Below are 27054 nucleotides of genomic sequence, written 5' to 3'. Positions count from 1 at the left end.
GTTCACTGGGGGAAAGTTACTGAAGGTGCTGATTCTGACTGGGGTACAGTTCCTTAAGCTGCTGACTCTCACTGGTTTACAGTTCCTAAAGGTGCTGACTCCCACTGGAGTACAGTTTCTGAAGGTGCTGACTCCCACTGGGATACAGGTCCTGATGGTGCTGATGGTCACTGGGGGACAGTTACTAAAGGTGCTGATTCTGACTGGCGTACAGTTCCTTAAGGTGCTGACTCCCACTGGAGTACAGTTCCTGAAGTTGCTGACTCTCACAGGAGTACAGTTATTGAAGTTGCTGACTCTCACTGGGGTACTGTTCCTGAAGTTGCTGACTCACGTCGGGGGACAGGTTTGAACGTTCTGACTCTGACTGGGGGACAGTTCCTGACGGGGCTGACTCTCACTGGGGGACAGGTTCTGAAGGTGCTGACTCTGACTGGGGTACAGATCCTGAAGGCCCTGACTCTGACTGTGGGACAGTTTCTGAAGGTGCTGCTTCTGACTGGAGCACAGTTCCTGAAGGAGCTGATTCTCACTGGGGTACTATTCCTGAAGGTGCTGACTGTCACTGGGGTACAGTTTGTGAAGGTGCTGACTCTCACTAGGATACAGGTCCTGATGGTGCTGACTCTCAGTGTGAGAGATTTCCAGAAGATGCTGACTCTCGCTTGGATACAGTTCCTGAATGTGCAGATTCTCACTGGGGTACAGTTCCTGAAGGTGCTGACTCTCACTGGGTTACAGTTACTGAAGGTGTTGACTCTCAGGGCGTTCAGATCCTACAGGTGCTGACTCTTACTGGGGGACAGTGCCTGAAGGTGCTGACTCTCATGGGGATACAGATCCTGATGGTGCTGAATCTCAGTGTGGGAGATTTCCAGAAGTTGCTGACTCTCGCTGGGATACAGTTCCTGAATGTGCAGATTCTCTCTGGGGTACAGTTCCTGAAGGTGCTGACTCTCCCTGGGGTACAGTTACTGAAGCTGTTGACTCTCACGGGGGTACACATCCCGCAGGTGCTGAATCTCACTGGGGGACAGTTCCTGAAGGTGCTGACTCTCATGGGGGTCCAGATCCTGAAGTTGCTGACTCTCATTGGTGATAATTCATGTAGATATTGACTCTGACTGTGGTACAGTTCCTGAAGGTGCAGACTCTCAGTGGGGTACAGTTCCTGAAAATGCTCACTCTCGCTGGGGAACAGGTTCTGATGCTGCTTACACTCACTGGGGTACAGTTTCTGAAGGTGCTGAGTCTCACCGCGGGTTAGTTCCTGATAGTGCTGACTCTCACTGGGGTACAGTTCCTGAAGGTGCTGAGTCTTACCGCGGGTGGGTTCCTGATGGTGCTGACTCTCAACTGGGGCACAGTTCCTTAAGTTGCTGATTCTCACTGGGGTACAATTCATGAAGGTGCTGACTCTCACTGGTGTACTGTTCTGGAAGGTGCTGACCCTCACTGGATTACAGTTCATGAAGGTGCTGACTCTTACTGGGGTACAGTTCCTGATGGTGGTGACTCTCACTGGGGTATATATCCTGATGGTCCTGACGTTCACTGGGATTCAGGTCCTGATTTTGGTGACTCTCTTTTGGGGTACAGTTCCTGACGGTGGTGAATCTCACTGGTGTATAAGTCCTGAATGTGCTGACTCTCGCTTAGGGACAGGTTCTGATGATGCTGTCTCTCACTGGGATACAGTTACTGAAGGTGCTGACACTAATTGGGATACAGTGCCTGAAGCTGCTGACTCTCGCTGGGTGACAGCTTCTGATGGTGCAGACTCTCACTGGGGTAAAGTTCCAGAAGTTGCTGAGTCTCACTGGGGGTCAGTTCCTGAATGTGCTGACTCTCACTGGTGTACTGTTCCAGAAGGTGCTGACTCTCACTGGATTACAGTTCCTGAAGTTGCTGACGCTCACTGAGGTACTGTTTATGATTGTGCTGATTCTCACTGGGCTACAGTTCCTGAAGCTGCTGATTCTCACTGGATTACAGTTCATGAAGGTGCTGACTCTTACTGGGGTACAGTTCCTGATGGTGGTGACTCTCACTGGGGTAAATATCCTGATGGTCCTGACGTTCACTGGGATTCAGGTCCTGATTTTGGTGACTCTCTTTTGGGGTACAGTTCCTGACGGTGGTGAATCTCACTGGTGTATAAGTCCTGAATGTGCTGACTCTCGCTTAGGGACAGGTTCTGATGATGCTGTCTCTCACTGGGATACAGTTACTGAAGGTGCTGACACTAACTGGGGTACAGTGCCTGAAGCTGCTGACTTTCGCTGGGTGAAAGCTTCTGATGGTGCAGACTCTCACTGGGGTAAAGTTCCAGAAGTTGCTGACTCTCACTGGAGGTCAGTTCCTGAATATGCTGACTCTCACTGGTGTACTGTTCTGGAAGGTGCTGACTCTCACTGGATTACAGTTCCTGAAGTTGCTGACGCTCACTGAGGTACTGTTTATGAAGGTGCTGATTCTCACTGGGCTACAGTTCCTGAAGCTGCTGATTCTCACTGGAGTACAGTTTCTGATGGTGCTGACTCTAACTGGGGTACAGTTCCTAAAGGTACTGAATCTCACTGGAGTACCATTATTTAAGATGCTGACTCTCACTGGGAGACTGTTCCTGAAGTTGCTGACTCTCACTGGGGTAGAGTTCCTGATGTTGCTGACTCTTACTGGGGTACAGTTCCTGACGGTGCTGACTCTCACTGGTGTATTGGTCCTGAACGTGCTGACTCTCGCTTGGGGACAGGTTCTGATGGTGCTGTCTCTCCCTGTGATACAGTTACTGAAGGTGCTGACACTCACTGGGATACAGTTCCTGATGGTGCTGAATCTAACTGGGGTACAGTTCCTGATGGTGCTGAATATAACTGGGATCCAGTTCCTGATGGTGCTGACTCTCGCTGGGGTACAGTTCCTGAAGGTGCTGAATCTAACTGGGGTAGAGTTCCTGAAGTTGCTGACTCTCGCTTGGGTGCAGTTCTTGAAGGTGCTGACTCTCACTGGGGTACAGTTCCTGATGGTGCTGAGTCTCACTGGGGGACATGTTCTGAAGGTGCTGACTCTGACTGGGGTACAGTTCCTGAAGGTGCTGACTCTCAGTGGGGTACAGTTTCTGAAGGTGCTGACTCTCACTGTGGTACAGATCCTGATGGTGCTGGATCTCATGTGGGAGATTTCCAGAAGTTGCTGACTCTCGCTGGGATGCAGCTCCTGAATGTGCACATTCTCTCTTGGGGTACAGATCCTGAAAGTGCTCACTCTCGCTGGGGAACAGGTTCTGATGCTGCTTACACTCACTGGGGTACAGTTCCTGAAGGTGCTGAGTCTCACCGCGGGTTAGTTCCTGATGGTGCTGACTCTCACTGGGGCACAGTTCCTTAAGTTGCTGATTCTCACTGGGGTACAATTCATGAAGGTGCTGACTCTCACTGGGGTAGAGTTCCTGAAGGTGCTGACTCTCTCTGGGGTACAGTTCCTGACGGTGCTGACTCTCACTGGTGTATTGGTCCTGAACGTGCTGACTCTCGCTTGGGGACAGGTTCTGATGGTGCTGTCTCTCCCTGTGATACAGTTACTGAAGGTGCTGACACTCACTGGGATACAGTTCCTGATGGTGCTGAATCTAACTGGGGTACAGTTCCTGATGGTGCTGAATATAACTGGGATCCAGTTCCTGATGGTGCTGACTCTCGCTGGGGTACAGTTCCTGAAGGTGCTGAATCTAACTGGGGTAGAGTTCCTGAAGTTGCTGACTCTCGCTTGGGTGCAGTTCTTGAAGGTGCTGACTCTCACTGGGGATAGTCCCTGAAGGTACCGATTCTCTCTGGGGTACAGTTCCTGAAGCACTGACTCTCACTGTTGTACACTGCCTGAGGCTGCTGACTCTCGCTGGGTGACAGGTTCTGATGGTGTTGACTCTCACTGGGCGACAGTTCCTGAAGGTGCTGACTCTCACTGGGGATCATTCCTGAAGATTTTGACTCTCGCTGTGGTACAATTCCAGAAGGTGCAGACTCTCTGTGGGGGACAGTTCCTGAAGGTGCAGACTCTCGCTGGGTCTCTGATGCTGCGTACACTCACTGGCGAACTTTTCCTGAAGGCGCTGACTCTCACTGGGGTACAATTGCTGAAGGTGCTGACACTCATTAGATACAGGTCCTGATGGTGCTGACGTTCACTGGGGGACAGTTCCTGCAGGTGCTGATTCTCATTGGGATACAGGTCCTGATGGTGCTGACTGTCACAGGGATACAGGTTCTGATGGTGCTGATTCGCACTGGGGGACAGTTCCTGAAGGTGCTGACTATCACTGGGATACAGGTCCTGATGGTATTGATTCTCACTGGGGGACAGTTACTGATGGTGCTGATTCTTACTGGAGTACAGTTCCTGAAGTCGCTGACTTTAACTGGGGTACAGTTCCTAAAGGTGCTGACTCCCACTGGAGTACAGTTACTGAAGGTGCTGACTCTCACTGGGGTACAGTTCCTGAAGCTGCTGCCTCTTACTGGGGGATTGCTCCTGAATGTGGTGACTCTTGCTGGGAGACTGGTTCAGATGGTGCTGACTCTCACTGGGGTACAGTTCCTGAAGTTGCTGACTCTCACTGGGGTACAGTTCCTGATGGTGCTGAGTCTCACTGGGGGACATGTTCTGAAGGTGCTGACTCTGACTGGGGTACAGTTCCTGAAGGTGCTGACTCTCAGTGGGGTACAGTTTCTGAAGGTGCTGACTCTCACTGTGGTACAGATCCTGATGGTGCTGGATCTCATGTGGGAGATTTCCAGAAGTTGCTGACTCTCGCTGGGATGCAGCTCCTGAATGTGCACATTCTCTCTTGGGGTACAGATCCTGAAAGTGCTCACTCTCGCTGGGGAACAGGTTCTGATGCTGCTTACACTCACTGGGGTACAGTTCCTGAAGGTGCTGAGTCTCACCGCGGGTTAGTTCCTGATGGTGCTGACTCTCACTGGGGCACAGTTCCTTAAGTTGCTGATTCTCACTGGGGTACAATTCATGAAGGTGCTGACTCTCACTGGGGTAGAGTTCCTGAAGGTGCTGACTCTCTCTGGGGTACAAGACCTGATGGTGCTGACTCTCAGTGTGAGACAGTTCCAGAAGATACTGACACTCCTTGGGATACAGTTCCTGAAGTTGCTGACTCTCAGTGGGATATAGGTCCTGGAGGTGCTGACTCCTACTTGGTGTCAGTTCTTGAAGGTGCTGACTCTTAGTGGGTACAGGTTCTGAGGTTGCTGATTCTCACATGGTGACATTACCTGAAGGTGCTGACTCTCACTGAGGTACAGTTCCTGAAGTTGCTGACTCTAACTGGGGTACAGTTCCTGACGGTGCTGACTCTCAGTGGGGGACATGTTCTGAAGGTGCTGACTCTGACTGGGGTACAGTTCCTGAAGGTGCTGACTCTCGCTGGGGGACAGTTTCTGAAGGTGCTGACTCTCACTGTGGTACAGTTCCTGAAGGTGCAGACTCTCAGTGGGGTACACTTCCTGTAAGTGCTCACTCTCGCTGGGGAACAGGTTCTGATGCTGCTTACACTCACTGGGGTACAGTTCCTGAAGGTACTGAGTCTCACCGCGGGTTAGTTCCTGATGGTGCTGATTATCACTGGGGCACAGTTCCTTAAGTTGCTGATTCTCACTGGGGTACAATTCATGAAGGTGCTGACTCTCACTGGGGTAGAGTTCCTGAAGGTGCTGACTCTCTCTGGGGTACAGGACCTGATGGTGCTGACTCTCAGTGTGAGACAGTTCCAGAAGATACTGACACTCCTTGGGATACAGTTCCTGAAGGTGCTGACTCTCAGTGGGTTATACGTCCTGAAGGTGCTGACTCTCACTTGGTGTCAGTTCCTGAAGGTGCTGACTCTCAGTGGGTACAGGTCCTGAGGTTGCTGACTCTCACTTGGTGACAGTTCCTGAAGGTGCTGACTCTCACTGAGGTATAGGTCCTGAATGTGCTGACTCTCGCTGTGGGACAGGTTCTGATGGTGCTTAATCTCCCTGGGGTACTTTTCCTAATGGTGCTGCCTCTCACACGGGGACAGATCCTGATGGTGCTGACTCTCAGTGGGGTATGTACCCTCAAAGTTCTGATTCTCACTGAGGTACAATTCCTGAAAGTGCTGAATCTAACTGGGGTACAGTTCCTGATGTTGCTGACTCTTACTTGGGTACAGGTCCTGATGGTGGTGACTCTCACTGGGGTACATATCCTGAAGGACCTGACGCTCACTGGGATACAGGTCCTGATTTTGGTGACTCTTACTGGGGTATAGTTCCTGATAATCTTTTAAATGAAAACCAAATCAACAAAATTGGGATAAATCAGGCACAGCCCCTAATTCAGGTCAGCTGTAAAACCAAGAACTAAGTTTAAAGGAAACTTACAAACTTTAAATCAAAATGTGATTAAAGGGGTCAACAAAACACCCCAGTCCCCGCGGTGCCCACCGAGCACGGAAGGCCTCGAGAGTGCCAGCAGACACCGCGTGCTCCTTCTCCAGGGACATCCGGCAGCGAACGTAGCCACGGAAGAGGGACAAACAATCGGGCGGGACTCCCTCGTCGATCTCCCGCTGCCTGGACCTGTTAATGGCCAACTTGGCCAGGCCCAGGAGCAGGTTCACGAGGAGGTCCTCCTCCTTCCCGACCCCCTTCCGCACCGGGTGCCCATAGATCAGGAGCGTGGGGCTGAAGTGCAAACAAAACATCAATAAAAGGTTTTTCAAATAACTAAAAAGGGAGTGCAGCCTACAACACCCTACGTATACATGGTCCACGGACTCCACAAGACCGCAAAAAGGGCACATGTCCTGAGAGTCCGTGAACCTATGCATCCTCTTATTATAAGGGACTGCTGCATGCAACACCCTCCAACCCAGATCCCCGATAGAAAGGGGGAGGACACCTCCGTAGAGGGCCAAGGTCCTGACGCTCACTGGGACACAGGTCCTGATTTTGGTGACTCTCACTGGTGTACAGTTCCTGATGGTGCTGTCTCTCCCTGGGATACAGTTACTGAAGGTGCTGACACTCACTGGGATTCAGTTCCTGATGGTGCTGAATCTAACTGGGGTACAGTTCCTGATGGTGCTGAATATAACTGGGATCCAGTTCCTGATGGTGCTGACTCTCGCTGGGGTACAGTTCCTGAAGGTGCTGAATCTAACTGGGGTAGAGTTCCTGAAGTTGCTGACTCTCACTTGGGTTCAGTTCTTGAAGGTGCTGACTCTCACTGGGGACAGTCCCTGAAGGTACTGATTCTCTCTGGGGTACAGTTCCTGAAGCACTGACTCCTCACTGCTGTACCGTCCCTGAGGCTGCTGACTCTCACTGGGTGACAGGTTCTGATGGTGCTGACTCTCACTGGGTGACAGTTCCTGAAGGTGCTGACTCTCACTGGGGATCATTCCTGAAGATTTTGACTCTCGCTGTGGTACAGATCCAGAAGGTGCAGACTCTCAGTGGGGGACAGTTCCTGAAGGTGCAGACTCTCGCTGGGGTACAGGTTCTCATGCTGCGTACACTCACTGGCGAACTTTTCCTGAAGGCGCTGACTCTCACTGGGGTACAATTGCTGAAGGTGCTGACACTCATTAGATACAGGTCCTAATGGTGCTGACGTTCACTGGGGGACAGTTTCTGCAGGTGCTGATTCTCACTGGGATACAGGTCCTGATGGTACTGATTCTCAATGGGGGAAAGGTACTGAATTTGCTGATTCTGACTGAAGTACGGTTCCTGAAGTTGCTGACTTTAACTGGGGTACTGTTCCTAAAGGTGCTGACTCCCACTGGAGTACAGTTACTGAAGGTGCTGACTCTCACTGGGGTACAGTTCCTGAAGTTGCTGCCTCTTACTGGGGGATTGTTCCTGAACGTGGTGACTCTTGCTGGGTGACTGGTTCAGATGGTGGTGACTCTCAATGGGGTACAGTTCCTGAAGTTGCTGACTCTCACTGGGGTACAGTTCCTGACATTGCTGTGTCTCACCACGGGTTAGTTACTGATAGTGCTGACTCTCACTGGGGCACAGTTCCTTAAGTTGCTAATTCTCACTAGGTTCCATTCATGAAGGTGCTGACTCTCACTGGGGTAGAGTCCCTGAAGGTGCTGACTCTCTCTGGGGTACAGTACCTGATGGTGCTGACTCTCAGTGTGAGCCAGTTCCAGAAGATACTGACTCTCCTTGGGATACAGTTCCTGAAGGTGCTGACTCTAACAGGGGTACAATTCCTGACGGTGCTGACTCTCAGTGGGGGACATGTCCTGAAGGTGCTGACTCTTACTGGGGTACAGTTCCTGAATGTGCTGACTCTCACTGAGGTATAGGTCCTTAATGTGCTGACTCTCACTGTGGGACAGGTTCTGATGGTCCTGAATCTCCTTGGGGTACAGTTCCTAATGGTGCTGCCTCTCACACGGGGACAGTTCCTGATGGTGCTGACTGTCAGTGGGGTATGTACCCTGAAGGTTCTGATTCTCACTGAGGTACCATTCCTGAAGTTGTTGAATCTGACTGTGGTACAGTTCCAGAATTTGCTGCCTCTTCCTGGGGGATAGTTCCTGAATGTGCTGACTCTCGCTGGGAGACTGGTTCTGAAGGTGCTCACTCTGACTGGGGTACAGTTCCTGAAGGTGCTGACTCTCGCTGGGGGACAGTTTCTGAAGGTGCTGAATCTCACTGTGGTCCAGATCCTGATGGTGCTGAATCTCAGTGTGGGAGATTTCCAGAAGTTGCTGACTCTCGCTGGGATACAGTTCCTGAATGTGCAGATTCTCTCTGGGGTACAGTTCCTGAAGGTGCTGACTCTCCCTGGGGTACAGTTACTGAAGGTGTTGACTCTCACGGGGGTACAGATCCCGCAGGTGCTGACTGTCACTGGGGGACAGTTCCTTAAGTTGCTAATTCTCACTGGGATACAATTCATGAAGATGCTGACTCTCACTGGGGTAGAGTTACTGAAGGTGCTGACTCTCTCTGGGGTACAGGACCTGATGGTGCTGACTCTCAATTTGGGACAGTTCCAGAAGATACTGACTCTCCTTGGGATACAGTTCCTGAAGGTGCTGAGTCTCACCGCGGGGTAGTTCCTGATGGTGCTGTCCCTCACTGGGGCACAGTTCCTTAAGTTGCTAATTCTCACTGGGATACAATTCATGAAGATGCTGACTCTCACTGGGGTAGAGTTACTGAAGGTGCTGACTCTCTCTGGGGTACAGGACCTGATGGTGCTGACTCTCAATTTGGGACAGTTCCAGAAGATACTGACTCTCCTTGGGATACAGTTCCTGAAGGTGCTGACTCTCAGTGGGATATATGTCCTGAAGGTGCTGACTCCCACTTGGTGTCAGTTCCTGAAGGTGCTGACTCTCAGTTGGTACAGGACCTGAGGCTGCTGACTCTCACTTGGTGACAGCTCCTGAAGGTGCTGACTCTCATGGGGGTCCAGATCCTGAAGTTGCTGACTCTCATTGGTGATAATTCATGTAGATATTGACTCTGACTGTGGTACAGTTCCTGAAGGTGCAGACTCTCAGTGGGTACAGTTCCTGAAAGTGTTCACTCTCGCTGGGGAACAGGTTCTGATCCTGCTTACACTCACTGGCGTACAGTTCCAGACAGTGCTGTGTCTCACCATGGGTTAGTTACTGATAGTGCTGACTCTCACTGGGGCACAGTTCCTTAAGTTGCTAATTCTCACTGGGGTACAATTCATGAAGCTGCTGACTCTCACTGGGGTAGTGTCCCTGAAGGTGCTGACTCTCTCTGGGGTACCGGACCTGATGGTGCTGACTATCAGTGTGAGCCAGTTCCAGAAGATACTGACTCTCCTTGGGATACAGTTCCTGAAGGTGCTGACTCTCAGTGGGTACAGGTCCTAAGATTGCTGACTCTCACTTGGAGACAGTTCCTGAAGATTTTGACCCTCACTGAGGTATAGGTCCTGAATGTGCTGACTCTCGCTGTGGGACAGGTTCTGATTGTGCTGAATCTACCTGGGGTACAGTTCCTAATGGTGCTGCCTCTCACACGGGGACAGTTCCTGATGGTGCTGACTGTCTGTGGGGTATGTGCCCTGAAGGTGCTGAATCTAACAGGGGTACAGTTCCTGAAGTTGCTGCCTCTTACAGGGGGATAGTTCCTGAATGTGCTGACTCTCGCTGTGGTACAGATCCCGCAGGTGCTGACTCTGACTGTGGTACAGTTGCTGAAGGTGCAGACTCTCAGTGGGGTACAGTTCCTGAAAGTGCACACTCAGTGTGGGAGATTTCCAGAAGTTGCTGACTCTCGCTGGGATACAGTTCCTGAATGTGCAGGTTCTCTCTGGGGTACAGTTCCTGAAGGTGCTGACTCTCCCTGGGGTACAGTTACTGAAGGTGTTGACTCTCACGGGGGTACAGATCCCGCAGGTGCTGACTCTGACTGTGGTACAGTTCCTGAAGGTGCAGACTCTCAGTGGTGTACAGTTCCTGAAAGTGCTCACTCTCGCTGGGGAACAGGTTCTGATGCTGCTTACACTCACTGGGGTGCAGTTCCTGAAGGTGCTGAGTCTCACCGCGGGTTAGTTCCTGATGGTGCTGACTCTCACTGGGGCACAGTTCCTTAAGTTGATGATTCTCACTGGGGTACAATTCATGAAAGTGCTGACTCTTACTGGGGTAGAGTTCCTGAAGGTGCTGACTCTCTCTGGGGTACAGGACCTGATGGTGCTGACTCTCAGTGTGAGACAGTTCCAGAAGATACTGACACTCCTTGGGATACAGTTCCTGAAGTTGCTGACTCTCAGTGGGATATAGGTCCTGAAGGTGCTGACTCCCGCTTGGTGTCAGTTTCTGAAGGTGCTGACTCTCAGTGGGTACAGGTCCTGAGGTTGCTGACTCTCACTTGGTGACAGTTCCTGAAGGTGATGACTCTCACTTAGGTATAGGTCCTGAATGTGCTGACTCTCGCTGTGGGACAGGTTCTGATTGTGCTGAATCTCCCTGGGGTACAGTTCCTAATGGTGCTGTCTCTCACAAGGGGACAGTTCCTGATGGTGCTGACTCTCAGTGGGGTATGGACCCTGAAGGTTCTGATTCTCACAGAAGTACAATTCCTGAAGGTGCAGAATCTAACTGAGGTACAGTTCCTGAAGTTGCTGCCTCTTACTGGGGGATAGTTCCTGAATGTGCTGAATCTCGCTGGGAGACTGGGTCTGATGGTGTTGACTCTCACTGGGGTACAGTTCCTGAAGTTGCTGACTCTCACTGGGGTACAGTCCCTGACGGTGCTGACTCTCAGTGGGGGACTTGTTCTGAAGGTGCTGACTCTGACTGGGGTACAGTTCCTGAAGGTGCTGGCTCTCGCAGGGGGACAGTTTCTGAAGGTGCTGACTCTCACTGTGGTACAGATCCTGATGGTGCTGAATCTCAGTGTGGGAGATTTCCAGAAGTTGCTGACTCTCGCTGGGATACAGTTCCTGAATGTGCAGATTTTCTCTGGGGTACAGTTCCTGAAGGTGCTGGCTCTCCCTGGGGTACAGTTACTGAAGGTGTTGACTCTCACGGGGGTACAGATCCCACAGGTGCTGACTCTCACTGGGGGACAGTTCCTGAAGGCGCTGACTCTCATGGGGGTCCAGATCCTGAAGTTGCTGACTCATTGGTGATAATTCAAATAGATATTGACTCTGACTGTGGTACAGTTCCTGAAGGTGCAGACTCTCAGTGGGGTAAAGTTCCTGAAAGTGCTCACTCTCACTGGGGAACAGGTTCTGATCCTGCTTATACTCACTGGGGTACAGTTCCTGAAGGTGCTGAGTCTCTCCGCGGGTTAGTTCCTGATGGTGCTGTCTCTCAATGGGGCACAGTTCCTTAAGTTGCTAATTCTCACTGGGGTACAATTCATGAAGGTGGTGACTCTCACTGGGGTAGAGTTCCTGAAGGTGCTGACTCTCTCTGGGTTACAGGACCTGATGGTGCTGACTCTCAGTGTGAGACAGTTCCAGAAGATACTGAATCTCCTTGGGATACAGTTCCTGAAGGTGCTGACTCTCAGTGGGATATAAGTCCTGAAGGTGCTGACTCCCACTTGGAGTCAGTTCCTGAAGGTGCTGACTCTCAGTGGGTACAGGTCCTTAGGTTGCTGACTCTCAATTGGTGACAGTTACTGAAGGTGCTGACTCTCTCTGAGGTATAGGTCCTGAATGTGCTGACTCTCGCTGTGGGACAGGTTCTGATGGTGCTGAATCTCCCTGGGGTACAGTTCCTAATGGTGCTGCCTCTCACACGGGGACAGTTCCTGATGGTGCTGACTGTCAGTTGGGTATGTACCCTGAAGGTTCTGATTCTCACTGAGGTCTAATTCCTGAAGGTGCTGAATCGAACTGGGGTACAGTTACTGACGGTGCTGACTCTCACTGGGGGACATATTCTGAAGGTGCTGACTCCTACTGGGGTACAGTTCCTGAATGTGCTGACTCTCGCTGTGAGACTGGTTCTGCTGGTGCTGACTCACACTGGGGTACAGTTCCTGAAGTTGCTGACTCTAACTGGGGTACAGTGACTGACGGTGCTGACTCTCACTGGGGGACATGCTCTGAAGGTGATGACTCTGACTGGGGTACAGTTCCTGAAGGTGCTGACTCTCGCTGGGGGACTGTTTCTGAAGGAGCTGACTCTCACTGTGGTACAGATCCCGCAGTTGCTGACTCTGACTGTGGTATAGTTGCTGAAGGTGCAGACTCTAAGTGGGGGACAGTTCCTGAAAGTGCTCACTCAGTGTGGGAGATTTCCAGAAGTTGCTGACTCTCGCTGGGATACAATTCCTGAATGTGCAGGTTCTCTCTGGGGTACAGTTCCTGAAGGTGCTGACTCTCCCTGGGGTACAGTTACTGAAGGTGTTGACTCTCACGGGGGTACAGATCCCGCAGGTGCTGACTCTCACTGGGGGATAGGTTCTGAAGGTGCTGACTCTCATGGGGGTCCAGATACTGAAGTTGCTGACTCATTGGTGATAATTCATGTAGATATTGACTCTGACTGTGGTACAGTTCCTGAAGGTGCAGACTCTCAGTGGGGTACAGTTCCTGAAAGTGCTCACTCTCGCTGGGGAACAGGTCCTGGTCCTGCTTATACTCACTAAGGTACAGTTCCTGAAGGTGCTTAGTCTCACCGCGGGTTAGTTCCTGATGGTCCTGACTCTCAGTGGGGCACAGTTCCCTAAGTTGCTGATTCTCACTGGGGTACAATTCATGAAGGTGCTGACTCTCACTGGGGTAGAGTTCCTGAAGGTTCTGACTCTCCCTGGGATACAGGACCTGATGGTGTTGACTCTCAATGTGAGACAGTTCCAGATGACACTGACTCTCCTTGGGATACAGTTCCTTAAGGTGCTGACTCTCAGTGGGATATAGGTCCTGAAGGTGCTGACCCCCACTTGGTGTCAGCTCCTGATGGTGCTGACTCTCAGTGGGATATAGGTCCTGAAGGTGCTGACTCCCACTTGGTGTCAGTTCCTGAAGGTGCTGATTCTCAGTGGGCACAGGTCCTGAGGTTGCTGATTCTCACATGGTGACATTTCCTGAAGGTGCTGACTCTCACTGAGGTATAGGTCCTGAATGTGCTGACACTTGCTGTGGGACAGGTTCTCATGGTGATGAATCTCCCTGGGGTACAGTTCCTAATGTTGCTGCTTCTCACACGGGGACAGCTCCTGATGGTGCTGACTGTCAGTGGGGTATGTACCCTGAAGGTTCTGATTCTCACTGAGGTACAATTCCTGAAAGAGCTGAATCTTACTGGGGTACAGATCCTGATGGTGCTGACTCTCAGTGGGGGACATTTTCTGAAGGTGCTGACTCTGTCTGGGGTACAGTTCCTGAAGGTGCTGACTCTCGCTGGGGGACAGTTTCTGAAGGTGCTGACTCTCACTGTGGTACAGATCCTGATGGTGCTGAATCTCAGTGTGGGAGATTTCCAGAAGTTGCTTACTCTCGCTGGGATACCGTTCCTGAATGTGCAGATTCTCTCTGGGGTACAGTTCCTCAAGGTGCTGACTCTCCCTGGGGTACAGTTACTGAAAGTGTTGACTCTCACGGAGTTACAGATCCCGCAGGTGCTGAATCTCACTGGGGGACAGTTCCTGAAGGTGCTGACTCTGATGGGGGTCCAGTTCCTGAAATTGCTGACTCTCATTGGTGATAATTCATGTAGATATTGGCTCTGACTGTGGTACAGTTCCTGACGGTGCAGACTCTCAGTGGGGTACAGTTCCTGAAAGTGCTCACTCTCACTGGGGAACAGGTTCTGATGCTGCTTATACTCACTGGGGTACAGTTTCTGAAGGTGATGCGTCTCTCCGCGGGTTAGTTCCTGATGGTGCTGACTCTCAGTGGGGCACAGTTCCCTAAGTTGCTGATTCTCACTGGGGTACAATTCATGAAGGTGCTGACTCTCACTGGGGTAGAGTTCCTGAAGGTTCTGACTCTCTCTGGGGTTCAGGACCTGATGGTGCTGACTCTCAGTGTGAGACAGTTCCAGATGATACTGACTCTCCTTGGGATACAGTTCCTGAAGGTGCTGACTCTCAGTGGGATATAGGTGCTGAAGGGGCTGACTCCCACTTGGTGTCAGTTCCTGATGGTGCTGACTCCCAGTGGGATATAGGTCCTGAAGGTGCTGACTCCCACTTGGTGTCAGTTCCTGAAGGTGCTGATTCTCAGTGGGCACAGGTCCTGAGGTTGCTGACTCTCACTTGGTGACATTTCCTGAAGGTGCTGACTCTCACTGAGGTATAGGTCCTGAATGTGCTGACTCTCGCTGTGGGACAGGTTCTGATGGTGCTGAATGTCCCTGGGGTACATTTCCTAATGGTGCTGCCTCTCACACGGGGACAGTTCCTGATGGTGCTGACTGTCAGTCGGGTATGTACCCTGAAGGTTCTGATTCTCACTGAGGTACAATTCCTGAAGGTGCTGAATCTAACTGGGGTACAGTTCCTGAAGTTGCTGCCTCTTACTGGGGGATAGTTCCTGTATGTGCTGACTCTCGCTGGGAGACTGGTTCTGATGGTGCTGACTCTCACTGGGGTACAGTTTATGAAGGTGCTGACTCTCCCTGGGGTACATATCCTCATGGTGCTGAATCTCAGTGTGGGACATTTCCAGAAGTTGCTGACTCTCTCTGGGATACAGTTCCTGAATGTGTAGATTCTCTCTGGGGTACAGTTCCTGAAGGTGCTGACTCTCAGTGTGAGACAGTTCCAGAAGATACTGACTCTCCTTGGGATACAGTTCCTGAAAGTGCTGACTCTTAGTGGGTTATAGGTCCTGAATGTTCTGACTCCCACTTGGTGTCAGTTCCTGAAGGTGCTGACTCTCAGTGGGTACAGGTCCTGAGGTTGCTGACTCTCACTTGGTGACAGTTCCTGAATGTGCTGACTCTCACTGAGGTATAGGTCCTGATTGTGCTGACTCTCGCTGTGGGACAGGTTCTGATGGTGCTGAATCTCCCTGGGGTACAGTTCCTAATGGTGCTGCCTCTCACACGGGGACAGTTCCTGATGGTGCTGACTCTCAGTGGGTTATGTACCCTGAAGGTACTGATTCTCTCCGAGGTACAATTACTGAAGGTGCTGAATCTAACTGGGGTACGGTTCCTGAATTTGCTGCCTCTTATTGGGGGATAGCTCCTGAATGTGCTGAGTCTCGTTGGGAGACTGGTTCTGATGGTGCTGACTCTCACTGGGTTACAGTTCCTGAAGTTGTTGACTCTAACTGGGGTACAGTTCCTGACGGTGCTGACTGTCACTGGGGGACATGTTCTGAAGGTGATGACTCTGACTGGGGTACAGTTCCTGAAGGTGCTGACTCTTGTTGGGGGACAGTTTCTGAAGGTGCTGAATCTCACTGTGGTACAGATCCTGATGGTGCTGAATCTCAGTGTGGGACATTTCCAGAAGTTGCTGACTCTCGCTGGGATACAGTTCCTGAATGTGCAGATTCTCTCTGGGGTACAGTTCCTGAAGGTGCTGACTCTCCCTGGGGTACAGTTACTGAAGGTGTTGACTCTCACTGGGGGACAGTTCCTGAAGGTGCTGACTCTCATGGGGGTCCAGATCCTGAAGTTGCTGACTCATTGGTGATAATTCAAATTGATATTGACTCTGACTGTGGTACAGTTCCTGAAGGTGCAGACTCTCAGTGGGGTACAGTTCCTGAAAGTGCTCACTCTCGCTGGGGAACAGGGTCTGGTCCTGCTTATACTCACTGGGGTACAGTTCCTGAAGGTGCTGAGTCTCTCCGCGGGTTAGTTCCTGATGGTGCTGTCTCTCACTGGGGCACAGTTTCTTAAGTTGCTAATTCTCACTGGGGTACAATTCATGAATGTGCTGACTCTCTCTGGGGTACAGGACCTGATGGTGCTGACTCTCAGTGTGGGACATTTCCAGAAGATACTGAATCTCCTTGGGATACAGTTCCTGAAGGTGCTGACTCTCAGTGGGATATAGGTCCTGAAGGTGCTGACTCCCACTTGGTGTCAGTTCCTGAAGGTGCTGACTCTCAGTGGGTACAGGTCCTTAGGTTGCTGACTCTCACTTGGTGACAGTTACTGAAGGTTCTGACTCTCTCTGAGGTATAGGTCCTGAATGTGCTGACTCTCGCTGTGGGACAGGTTCAGATGGTGCTGAATCTCCCTGGCTACAGTTCCTAATGGTGCTGCCCCTCACACAGGGACAGTTCCTGATGGTGCTGACTGTCAGTGGGGTATGTACCCTGAAGGTTCTGATTCTCACTGAGGTCTAATTCCTGAAGGTGCTGAATCTAACTTGGGTACAGTTACTGACGGTGCTGACTCTCACTGGGGGACATATTCTGAAGGTGCTGACTCCGACTGGGGTACAGTTCCTGAATGTGCTGACTCTCGCTGTGGGACAGTTTCTGCAAGTGCTGACTCTCACTGTGGTACAGATCCTGATGGTGCTGAATCTCAGTGTGGGAGATTTCCAGAGGTTGCTGACTCTCGCTGGGATACAGTTCCTGAATGTGCCGATTCTCTCTGGGGTACAGTTCCTCAAGGTGCTGACTCTTCCAGGGGTCCAGTTACTGAAGGTGTTGACTCTCGCTGGGGGACAGTTTCTGAAGGTGCTGACTCTCACTGTTGTACAGATCCTGAAGGTGCTGAATCTCAGTGTGGGAGATTTCCAGAAGTTGCTGATTCTCGCTGGGATACAGTTCCTGAATGTGCAGATTCTCTCTGGGGTACAGTTCCTGAAGGTGCTGACTCTCCCTGGGGTACAGTTACTGAAGGTGTTGACTCTCACGGGGGTACAGATCCCGCAGGTGCTGACTCTCACTGGGGGACAGTTCCTGAAGGTGCTGACTCTCATGGGGGTCCAGATCCTGAAGTTGCTGACTCATTGGTGATAATTCATGTAGATATTGACTCTGACTGTGGTACAGTTCCTGAAGGTGCAGACTCTCAGTGGGGTACAGTTCCTGAAAGTGCTCACTCTCGCTGGGGAACAGGTTCTGGTCCTGCTTATACTCACTAAGGTACAGTTCCTGAAGGTGCTGAGTCTCACCGTGGCTTAGTTCCTGATGGTGCTGTCTCTCATTGGGGCACAGTTCCTTAAGTTGCTAATTCTCACTGGGGTACAATTCATGAAGATGTTGACTCTCACTGGGGTAGAGTTCCTGAAGGTGCTGAATCTCTCTGGGGTACAGGACCTGATGGTGCTGACTCTCAGTGTGAGACAGTTCCAGAAGATACTGACTCTCCTTGGGATACAGTTCCTGAAAGTGCTGACTCTTAGTGGGTTATAGGTCCTGAATGTTCTGACTCCCACTTGGTGTCAGTTCCTGAAGGTGCTGACTCTCAGTGGGTACAGGTCCTGAGGTTGCTGACTCTCACTTGGTGACAGTTCCTGAATGTGCTGACTCTCACTGAGGTATAGGTCCTGATTGTGCTGACTCTCGCTGTGAGACAGGTTCTGATGGTGCTGAATCTCCCTGGGGTACAGTTCCTAATGGTGCTGCCTCTCACACAGGGACAGTTCCTGATGGTGCTGACTCTCAGTGGGTTATGTACCCTGAAGGTACTGATTCTCTCCGAGGTACAATTACTGAAGGTGCTGAATCGAACTGGGGTACAGTTCCTGAATTTGCTGCCTCTTATTGGGGGATAGTTCCTGAATGTGCTGAGTCTCGTTGGGAGACTGGTTCTGATGGTGCTGACTCTCACTGGGTTACAGTTCCTGAAGTTGTTGACTCTAACTGGGGTACAGTTCCTGACGGTGCTGACTGTCACTGGGGGACATGTTCTGAAGGTGCTGACTCTGACTGGGGTACAGTTCCTGAAGGTGCTGACTCTTGTTGGGGGACAGTTTCTGAAGGTGCTGAATCTCACTGTGGTACAGATCCTGATGGTGCTGAATCTCAGTGTGGGACATTTCCAGAAGTTGCTGACTCTCGCTGGGCTACAGTTCCTGAATGTGCAGATTCTCTCTGGGGTACAGTTCCTGAAGGTGCTGACTCTCCCTGGGGTACAGTTACTGAAGGTGTTGACTCTCACGGGGGTACAGATCCCGTAGGTGCTGACTCTCACTGGGGGACAGTTCCTGAAGGTGCTGACTCTCATGGGGGTCCAGATCCTGAAGTTGCTGACTCATTGTGATAATTCAAATTGATATTGACTCTGACTGTGGTACAGTTCCTGAAGGTGCAGACTCTCAGTGGGGTACAGTTCCTGAAAGTGCTCACTCTCGCTGGGGAACAGGTTCTGGTCCTGCTTATACTCACTGGGGGACAGTTCCTGAAGGTGCTGACTCTCATGGGGGTCCAGATCCTGAAGTTGCTGACTCATTGGTGATAATTCATGTAGATATTGACTCTGACTGTGGTACAGTTCCTGAAGGTGCAGACTCTCAGTGGGGTACAGTTCCTGAAAGTGCTCACTCTCGCTGGGGAACAGGTTCTGGTCCTGCTTATACTCACTAAGGTACAGTTCCTGAAGGTGCTGAGTCTCACCGTGGCTTAGTTCCTGATGGTGCTGTCTCTCATTGGGGCACAGTTCCTTAAGTTGCTAATTCTCACTGGGGTACAATTCATGAAGATGTTGACTCTCACTGGGGTAGAGTTCCTGAAGGTGCTGAATCTCTCTGGGGTACAGGACCTGATGGTGCTGACTCTCAGTGTGAGACAGTTCCAGAAGATACTGACTCTCCTTGGGATACAGTTCCTGAAAGTGCTGACTCTTAGTGGGTTATAGGTCCTGAATGTTCTGACTCCCACTTGGTGTCAGTTCCTGAAGGTGCTGACTCTCAGTGGGTACAGGTCCTGAGGTTGCTGACTCTCACTTGGTGACAGTTCCTGAATGTGCTGACTCTCACTGAGGTATAGGTCCTGATTGTGCTGACTCTCGCTGTGAGACAGGTTCTGATGGTGCTGAATCTCCCTGGGGTACAGTTCCTAATGGTGCTGCCTCTCACACGGGGACAGTTCCTGATGGTGCTGACTCTCAGTGGGTTATGTACCCTGAAGGTACTGATTCTCTCCGAGGTACAATTACTGAAGGTGCTGAATCAAACTGGGGTACAGTTCCTGAATTTGCTGCCTCTTATTGGGGGATAGTTCCTGAATGTGCTGAGTCTCGTTGGGAGACTGGTTCTGATGGTGCTGACTCTCACTGGGTTACAGTTCCTGAAGTTGTTGACTCTAACTGGGGTACAGTTCCTGACGGTGCTGACTGTCACTGGGGGACATGTTCTGAAGGTGCTAACTCTGACTGGGGTACAGTTCCTGAAGGTGCTGACTCTTGTTGGGGGACAGTTTCTGAAGGTGCTGAATCTCACTGTGGTACAGATCCTGATGGTGCTGAATCTCAGTGTGGGACATTTCCAGAAGTTGCTGACTCTCGCTGGGCTACAGTTCCTGAATGTGCAGATTCTCTCTGGGGTACAGTTCCTGAAGGTGCTGACTCTCCCTGGGGTACAGTTACTGAAGGTGTTGACTCTCACGGGGGTACAGATCCCGTAGGTGCTGACTCTCACTGGGGGACAGTTCCTGAAGGTGCTGACTCTCATGGGGGTCCAGATCCTGAAGTTGCTGACTCATTGTGATAATTCAAATTGATATTGACTCTGACTGTGGTACAGTTCCTGAAGGTGCAGACTCTCAGTGGGGTACAGTTCCTGAAAGTGCTCACTCTCGCTGGGGAACAGGTTCTGGTCCTGCTTATACTCACTGGGGTACAGTTCCTGAAGGTGCTGAGTCTCTCCGCGGGTTAGTTCCTGATGGTGCTGTCTCTCACTGGGGCACAGTTTCTTAAGTTGCTAATTCTCACTGGGGTACAATTCATGAATGTGCTGACTCTCTCTGGGGTACAGGACCTGATGGTGCTGACTCTCAGTGTGGGACATTTCCAGAAGATACTGAATCTCCTTGGGATACAGTTCCTGAAGGTGCTGACTCTCAGTGGGATATAGGTCCTGAAGGTGCTGACTCCCACTTGGTGTCAGTTCCTGAAGGTGCTGACTCTCAGTGGGTACAGGTCCTTAGGTTGCTGACTCTCACTTGGTGACAGTTACTGAAGGTTCTGACTCTCTCTGAGGTATAGGTCCTGAATGTGCTGACTCTCGCTGTGGGACAGGTTCAGATGGTGCTGAATCTCCCTGGCTACAGTTCCTAATGGTGCTGCCCCTCACACAGGGACAGTTTTTGATGGTGCTGACTGTCAGTGGGGTATGTACCCTGAAGGTTCTGATTCTCACTGAGGTCTAATTCCTGAAGGTGCTGAATCTAACTTGGGTACAGTTACTGACGGTGCTGACTCTCACTGGGGGACATATTCTGAAGGTGCTGACTCCGACTGGGGTACAGTTCCTGAATGTGCTGACTCTCGCTGTGGGACAGTTTCTGCAAGTGCTGACTCTCACTGTGGTACAGATCCTGATGGTGCTGAATCTCAGTGTGGGAGATTTCCAGAGGTTGCTGACTCTCGCTGGGATACAGTTCCTGAATGTGCCGATTCTCTCTGGGGTACAGTTCCTCAAGGTGCTGACTCTTCCAGGGGTCCAGTTACTGAAGGTGTTGACTCTCGCTGGGGGACAGTTTCTGAAGGTGCTGGCTCTCACTGTTGTACAGATCCTGAAGGTGCTGAATCTCAGTGTGGGAGATTTCCAGAAGTTGCTGATTCTCGCTGGGATACAGTTCCTGAATGTGCAGATTCTCTCTGGGGTACAGTTCCTGAAGGTGCTGACTCACCCTGGGGTACAGTTACTGAAGGTGTTGACTCTCACGGGGGTACAGATCCCGCAGGTGCTGACTCTCACTGGGGGACATTCCTGAAGGTGCTGACTCTCATGGGGGTCCAGATCCTGAAGTTGCTGACTCATTGGTGATAATTCAAATTGATATTGACTCTGACTGTGGTACAGTTCCTGAAGGTGCAGACTCTCAGTGGGGTACAGTTCCTGAAAGTGCTCACTCTCGCTGGGGAACAGGTTCTGGTCCTGCTTATACTCACTGGGGTACAGTTCCTGAAGGTGCTGAGTCTCTCCGCGGGTTAGTTCCTGATGGTGCTGTCTCTCACTGGGGCACAGTTTCTTAAGTTGCTAACTCTCACTGGGGTACAATTCATGAATGTGCTGACTCTCTCTGGGGTACAGGACCTGATGGTGCTGACTCTCAGTGTGAGACAGTTCCAGAAGATACTGAATCTCCTTGGGATACAGTTCCTGAAAGTGCTGACTCTCAGTGGGATATAGGTCCTGAAGGTGCTGACTCCCACTTGGTGTCAGTTGCTGAAGGACCTGAATCTCAGTGGCTACAGGTCCTGAGGTTGCTGACTCTCACTTGGTGACAGTTACTGAAGGTGCTGACTCTCTCTGAGGTATAGGTCCTGAATGTGCTGACTCTCGCTGTGGGACACGTTCTGATGGTGCTGAATCTCCCTGGGGTACAGTTCCTAATGGTGCTGCCTCTCACACAGGGACAGTTCCTGATGGTGCTGACTGTCAGTGGGGTATGTACCCTGAAGGTTCTGATTCTCACTGAGGTCTAATTCCTGAAGGTGCTGAATCTAACTGGGGTACAGTTACAGACGCTGCTGACTCTCACTGGGGGACATATTCTGACGGTGCTGACTCTGACTGGGGTACAGTTCCTGAATGTGCTGACTCTCGCTGTGGGACAGTTTCTGAAAGTGCTGACTCTCACTGTGGTACAGATCCTGATGGTGCTGAATCTCAGTGTGGGAGATTTCCAGAAGTTGCTGCCTCTCGCTGGGATACAGTTCCTGAATGTGCCGATTCTCTCTGGGGTACAGTTCCTGAAGGTGCTGACTCTCCCTGGGGTACAGTTACTGAAGGTATTGACTCTCATGGGGGTACAGATCCCGCAGGTGCTGACTCTCACTGGGGGACAGTTCCTGAAGGTGCTGACTCTCATGGGGGTCCAGATCCTGAAGTTGCTGACTCATTGGTGATAATTCATGTAGATATTGACTCTGACTGTGGTACAGTTCCTGAAGGTGCAGACTCTCAGTGGGGTACAGTTCCTGAAAGTGCTCACTCTCGCTGGGGATCAGGTTCTGGTCCTGCTTATACTCACTGGGGTACAGTTCCTGAAGGTGCTGAGTCTCACCGCGGCTTAGTTCCTGATGGTGCTGTCTCTCATTGGGGCACAGTTCCTTAAGTTGCTAATTCTCACTGGGGTACAATTAATGAAGATGCTGACTCTCACTGGGGTAGAGTTCCTGAAGGTGCTGACTCTCTCTGGGGTACAGGACCTGATGGTGCTGACTCTCTGTGTGAGACAGTTCCAGAAGATACTGACTCTCCTTGGGATACAGTTCCTGAAAGTGCTGACTCTCAGTGGGATATAGGTCCTGAAGGTGCTGACTCCCACTTGGTGTCACTTCATGAAGGACCTGAATCTCAGTGGCTACAGGTCCTGAGGTTGCTGACCCTCAATTGGTGACGGTTACTGAAGGTGCTGACTCTCTCTGAGGTATAGGTCCTGAATGTGCTGACTCTCGCTGTGGGACAGGTTCTGATGGTGCTGAATCTCCCTGGTGTACAGTTCCTAATGGTGCTGCCTCTCACACGGGGACATTTCCTGATGGTGCTGACTGTCAGTGGGTTATGTACCCTGAAGGTTCTGATTCTCACTGAGGTCTAATTCCTGAAGGTGCTGAATCTAACTGGGGTACAGTTCCTGAAGTTGCTGCCTCTTACTGGGGGATAGTTCCTGAATGTGCTGACTCTCGCTGGGAGACTGGTTCTGATGGTGCTGACTCTCACTGGGGTACAGTTCCGGAAGTTGCTGACTCAAACTGGGGAACAGTTCCTGATGTTGCTGACTCTCAGTGGGGGACATGTCTGAAGGTTCTGACTCTGACTGGGGTACAGTTCCTGAATGTGCTGACTCTCGCTGGGGGACAGTTTCTGAAGGTGTTGACTCTCACAGTGGTACAGATCCTGATGGTGCTGAATCTCAGTGTGGGAGATTTCCAGAAGTTGCTGACTCGCTGGGATACAGTTCCTGAATGTGCAGATTCTCACTGGGGTACAGTTCCTGAAAGTGCTGACTCTCCCTGGGGTACAGATACAGAAGGTGTTGACTCTCACGGGGGTGCAGATCCCGCAGGTGCTGAATCTCACTGGGGGACAGTTCCTGAAGGTGCTGACACTCATGGGGGTCCAGATCCTGAAGTTGCTGAGTCTCACCATGGGTTAGTTCCTCATTGGTGATAATTCATGTAGATATTGACTCTGACTGTGGTACAGTTACTGAAGGTGCATACTCTCAGTGGGGTACAGTTCCTGAAAGTGCTCACTCTCACTGGGGAACAGGTTCTGATGCTGCTTACCCTCACTGGGGTACAGTTCCTGAAGGTGCTGAGTCTCACCATGGGTTAGTTCCTGATAGTGCTGACTCTCACTGGGGCACAGTTCCTTAAGTTGCTGATTCTCACTTGGGTACAATTCATGAAGGTGCTGACTCTCACTGGGGTAGAGTACCTGAAGGTTCTGACACTCTCTGGGGTACAGGACCTGATGGTGCTAACTCTCAGTGTGAGACAGTTGCAGAAGATACTGACTCTCCTTGGGATACAGTGCCTGAAGGTGCTGACTCTCAGTGGGATATAGGTCCTGAAGGTGCTGACTCCCACTTGGTGTCAGTTTCTGAAGGTGCTGACTCTCAGTGGGATATAGGTCCTGAAGGTGCTGACTCTCACTTGTTGTCAGTTCCTGAAGGTGCTGACTCTCAGTGGGCACAGGTCCTGAGGTTGCTGACTCTCACTTGGTGACAGTTCCTGAAGGTGCTGACTCTCACTGAGGTATAGGTCCTGAATGTGCTGACTCTCGCTGTGGGACAGGTTCTGATGGTGCTGACTCTCCCTGGGGTACAGTTCCTAATGGTGCTGCCTCTCACTCGGGGACAGTTCCTGATGGTGCTGACTCTTAGTGGGGTATATACCCTGAAGGTTCTGATTCTCACTGAGGTACACTTCCTGAAAGTGCTGAATCTAACTGGGGTACTGTTCCTGAAGTTGCTGACTCTCGCTGGGGTACAGTTCTTGAAGGTGCTGACTCTAACTGGGGACAGTCCCTGAAGGTGCTGATTCTCTCTGGGGTACAGTTCCTGAAGGGCTGACTCTCATTGTGGTACACTGCCTGAGGCTGCTGACTCTCGCTGGGGGACAGGTTCTGATGGTGCTGACTCTCGCTGGGTGACTGGTTCTGATGGTGCTGACTCTCACTGGGGTACAGTTCCTCAAGGTGCTGACTCTCACTCGGGGACAGTTACTGAAGGTGCTGACTCTCACTGGTTTACTGTTCCTGACGGTGCTGAGTCTCACTGGTATATAGGTCCTGAAGGTGCTGACTCTCCCTGGGATACAGTTACTGAAGGTGCTGACACTCACTGGGATACAGTTCCTGATGGTGCTGAATCTAACTGGGGTACAGTTCCTGATGGTGCTGACTCTTGCTGGGGTACAGTTCCTAATGGTGCTGCCTTGCACTGGGGGACAGTTCCTGAAGGTGCTGAGGTTCAAATAGCGGGACAATTCCTTAAGGTGCTGACTCTCAGTGGTTGACTGTTCCTGAAGGTGCTGAATCTCATTGGGATACAGTTCATGAAGGGGCTGATAATCACTTGGTTACAATTCCTGAAGCTGCTGACTCTCATTGGTGTATAGTTCCTGATGGTGCTGACTCTCGCTTGGATACTGTTACTGAAGGTGCTGATTCGCACTGTGGTACAGTACCTGAAGGTGCTGATTCTCACTGGGGTACAGTTACTGAAGGTGCTAACTCTCACTAGGAAAAAGGTCCCGATGGTGATGACTCTCACTGGGGTACAGTTCCTGAAGTTGCTGACTCTTGCTGGACGACATTTCCTAAAGGTGCTGAATCTCACTGGAGTACAGTTACTGAAGGTGCTGACTCTCAGTGGGATAGCGTTCCTGAAGCTGCTGACTCTCACTGGCCTATAGGTCCTGACGGCACTGACTCTCAATGGGCTACAGGTCTTGATGGTACTGACTCTCAGTGGCATTCAGTTCCTGAATATGCTGACTTTCACGGGGGCAGAATTGCTCGGGGAGCTGACGCTCACCGGGGTGCAATTCCTGAAGCTGCTGACTCTCACTGGGGCATAGGTCCTGAAGTTGCTGACTCTGATTGGGGTATATGTCCTGATGGTGCTGACTCTGACTGGGGTACAATTGCTGAAGGTGCTGACTATAACTGGGATACAGATCCTGATGGTGGCGACTCTCAATGGGGAACAGTTCCTGAAGTTGCTGATTCTCACTGGGGTACAGTTCCATAAGCTGCTGACTCTAACGGGGGGTCAGTTCCTGAATGTGCTGACTCTCACTGGTGTACTGTTCCGGAAGGTGCTGACTCTCCCCGGATTACAGTTCCAGAAGGTGCTGACTCTCACTTAGGTACAGTTCATGAAGGTGCTGATTCTCACTGGGGTTCAGTTTCTGAAGTTGGTGATTCTCACTGGAGTACAGTTCCTGAAGGTGCTGACACTAACTGGGGGAGTGTTCCTGATGTTGCTGACTTTCACTGGGGTACAGTTCCTGATGGTGGTGACTCTCACTGGGGGAGATTTCCTGTAGGTTCTAATTCTCACTGGGGTACAGTTACTGAAGGTGCTAACTCTCACTGGGAAAAAGGTCCCGATGGTGCTGACTCTCACTGGGGTATAGTTACTGAAGGTGCTAACTCTTGCTGGACGACATTTCTAAAGGTGCTGAATCTCACTGGAGTACAGTTACTGAAGGTGCTGACTCTCAGTGGGATACAGTTCCTGAAGCTGCTGACTCTCACTGGCCTATAGGTCCTGATGGCGCTGACTGTCAATGGGCTACAGGTCCTGAATATGCTGACTCTCACGGGGGCAGAATTCCTGGGGGTGCTGACTCTCGCTGGCGTACAGTTCCTGAAGGTGCTGACTCTCACTGAGGTACTGTTTATGAAGGTGCTGATTCTCACTGGGGTACATTTACTGAAGTTGCTGATTCTCACTGGAGTACAGGTCCTAATGGTGGTGACTCTCATTGGGGGACAGACCCTGAAGGTACAGATTCTCACTGGGGTATAGGTCCTGAAGGTGCTGACTCTCACCTGGGTTAAGGTCTTGATGGTGCTGACTCTCAGTGGCATACAGTTCATGAATGTTCTGACTCTCACGGAGGCAGAATTCCTGAAGCTGCTGACTCTCACTGGGGCATAGGTCCTGAAGGTACTGACTCTGATTGTGGTATATGTCCTGTTGGTGCTGACTCTGACTGGGGTACAATTGCTGAAGGTGCTGACTGTAACTGGGATACAGATCCTGATGGAGGTGACTCTCAATGGGGGACAGTTCCTGAAGTTGCTGACTCTCCATGGGGTAGAGTTACTGATGGTGCTGAATGTCACTGGGGTACATTTCCTGAAGGTGCTGACACTCACTGGGATACAGTTCCTCATTTTGGTGACTCTGATTGGGAGACAGTTGCTGAAGTTGCTGACTCTC

The 27054-nt window shown here is 51.2% G+C and overlaps 1 protein-coding gene across 1 annotated transcript in view; it reads right to left on the bottom strand.

The window, feature by feature from the left end:
* Positions 1 to 27054, bottom strand: part of LOC121285514 (leucine-rich repeat-containing protein 75B-like) — a 794595-nt gene that overhangs the window by 186602 nt on the left and 580939 nt on the right. The window lies entirely within an intron of this gene.

Source organism: Carcharodon carcharias, chromosome 13, assembly GCF_017639515.1.
Source record: "Carcharodon carcharias isolate sCarCar2 chromosome 13, sCarCar2.pri, whole genome shotgun sequence".
NCBI classification, from domain to species: domain Eukaryota; kingdom Metazoa; phylum Chordata; class Chondrichthyes; order Lamniformes; family Lamnidae; genus Carcharodon; species Carcharodon carcharias.
This window is presented reverse-complemented; position numbering and strand designations above follow the sequence as displayed.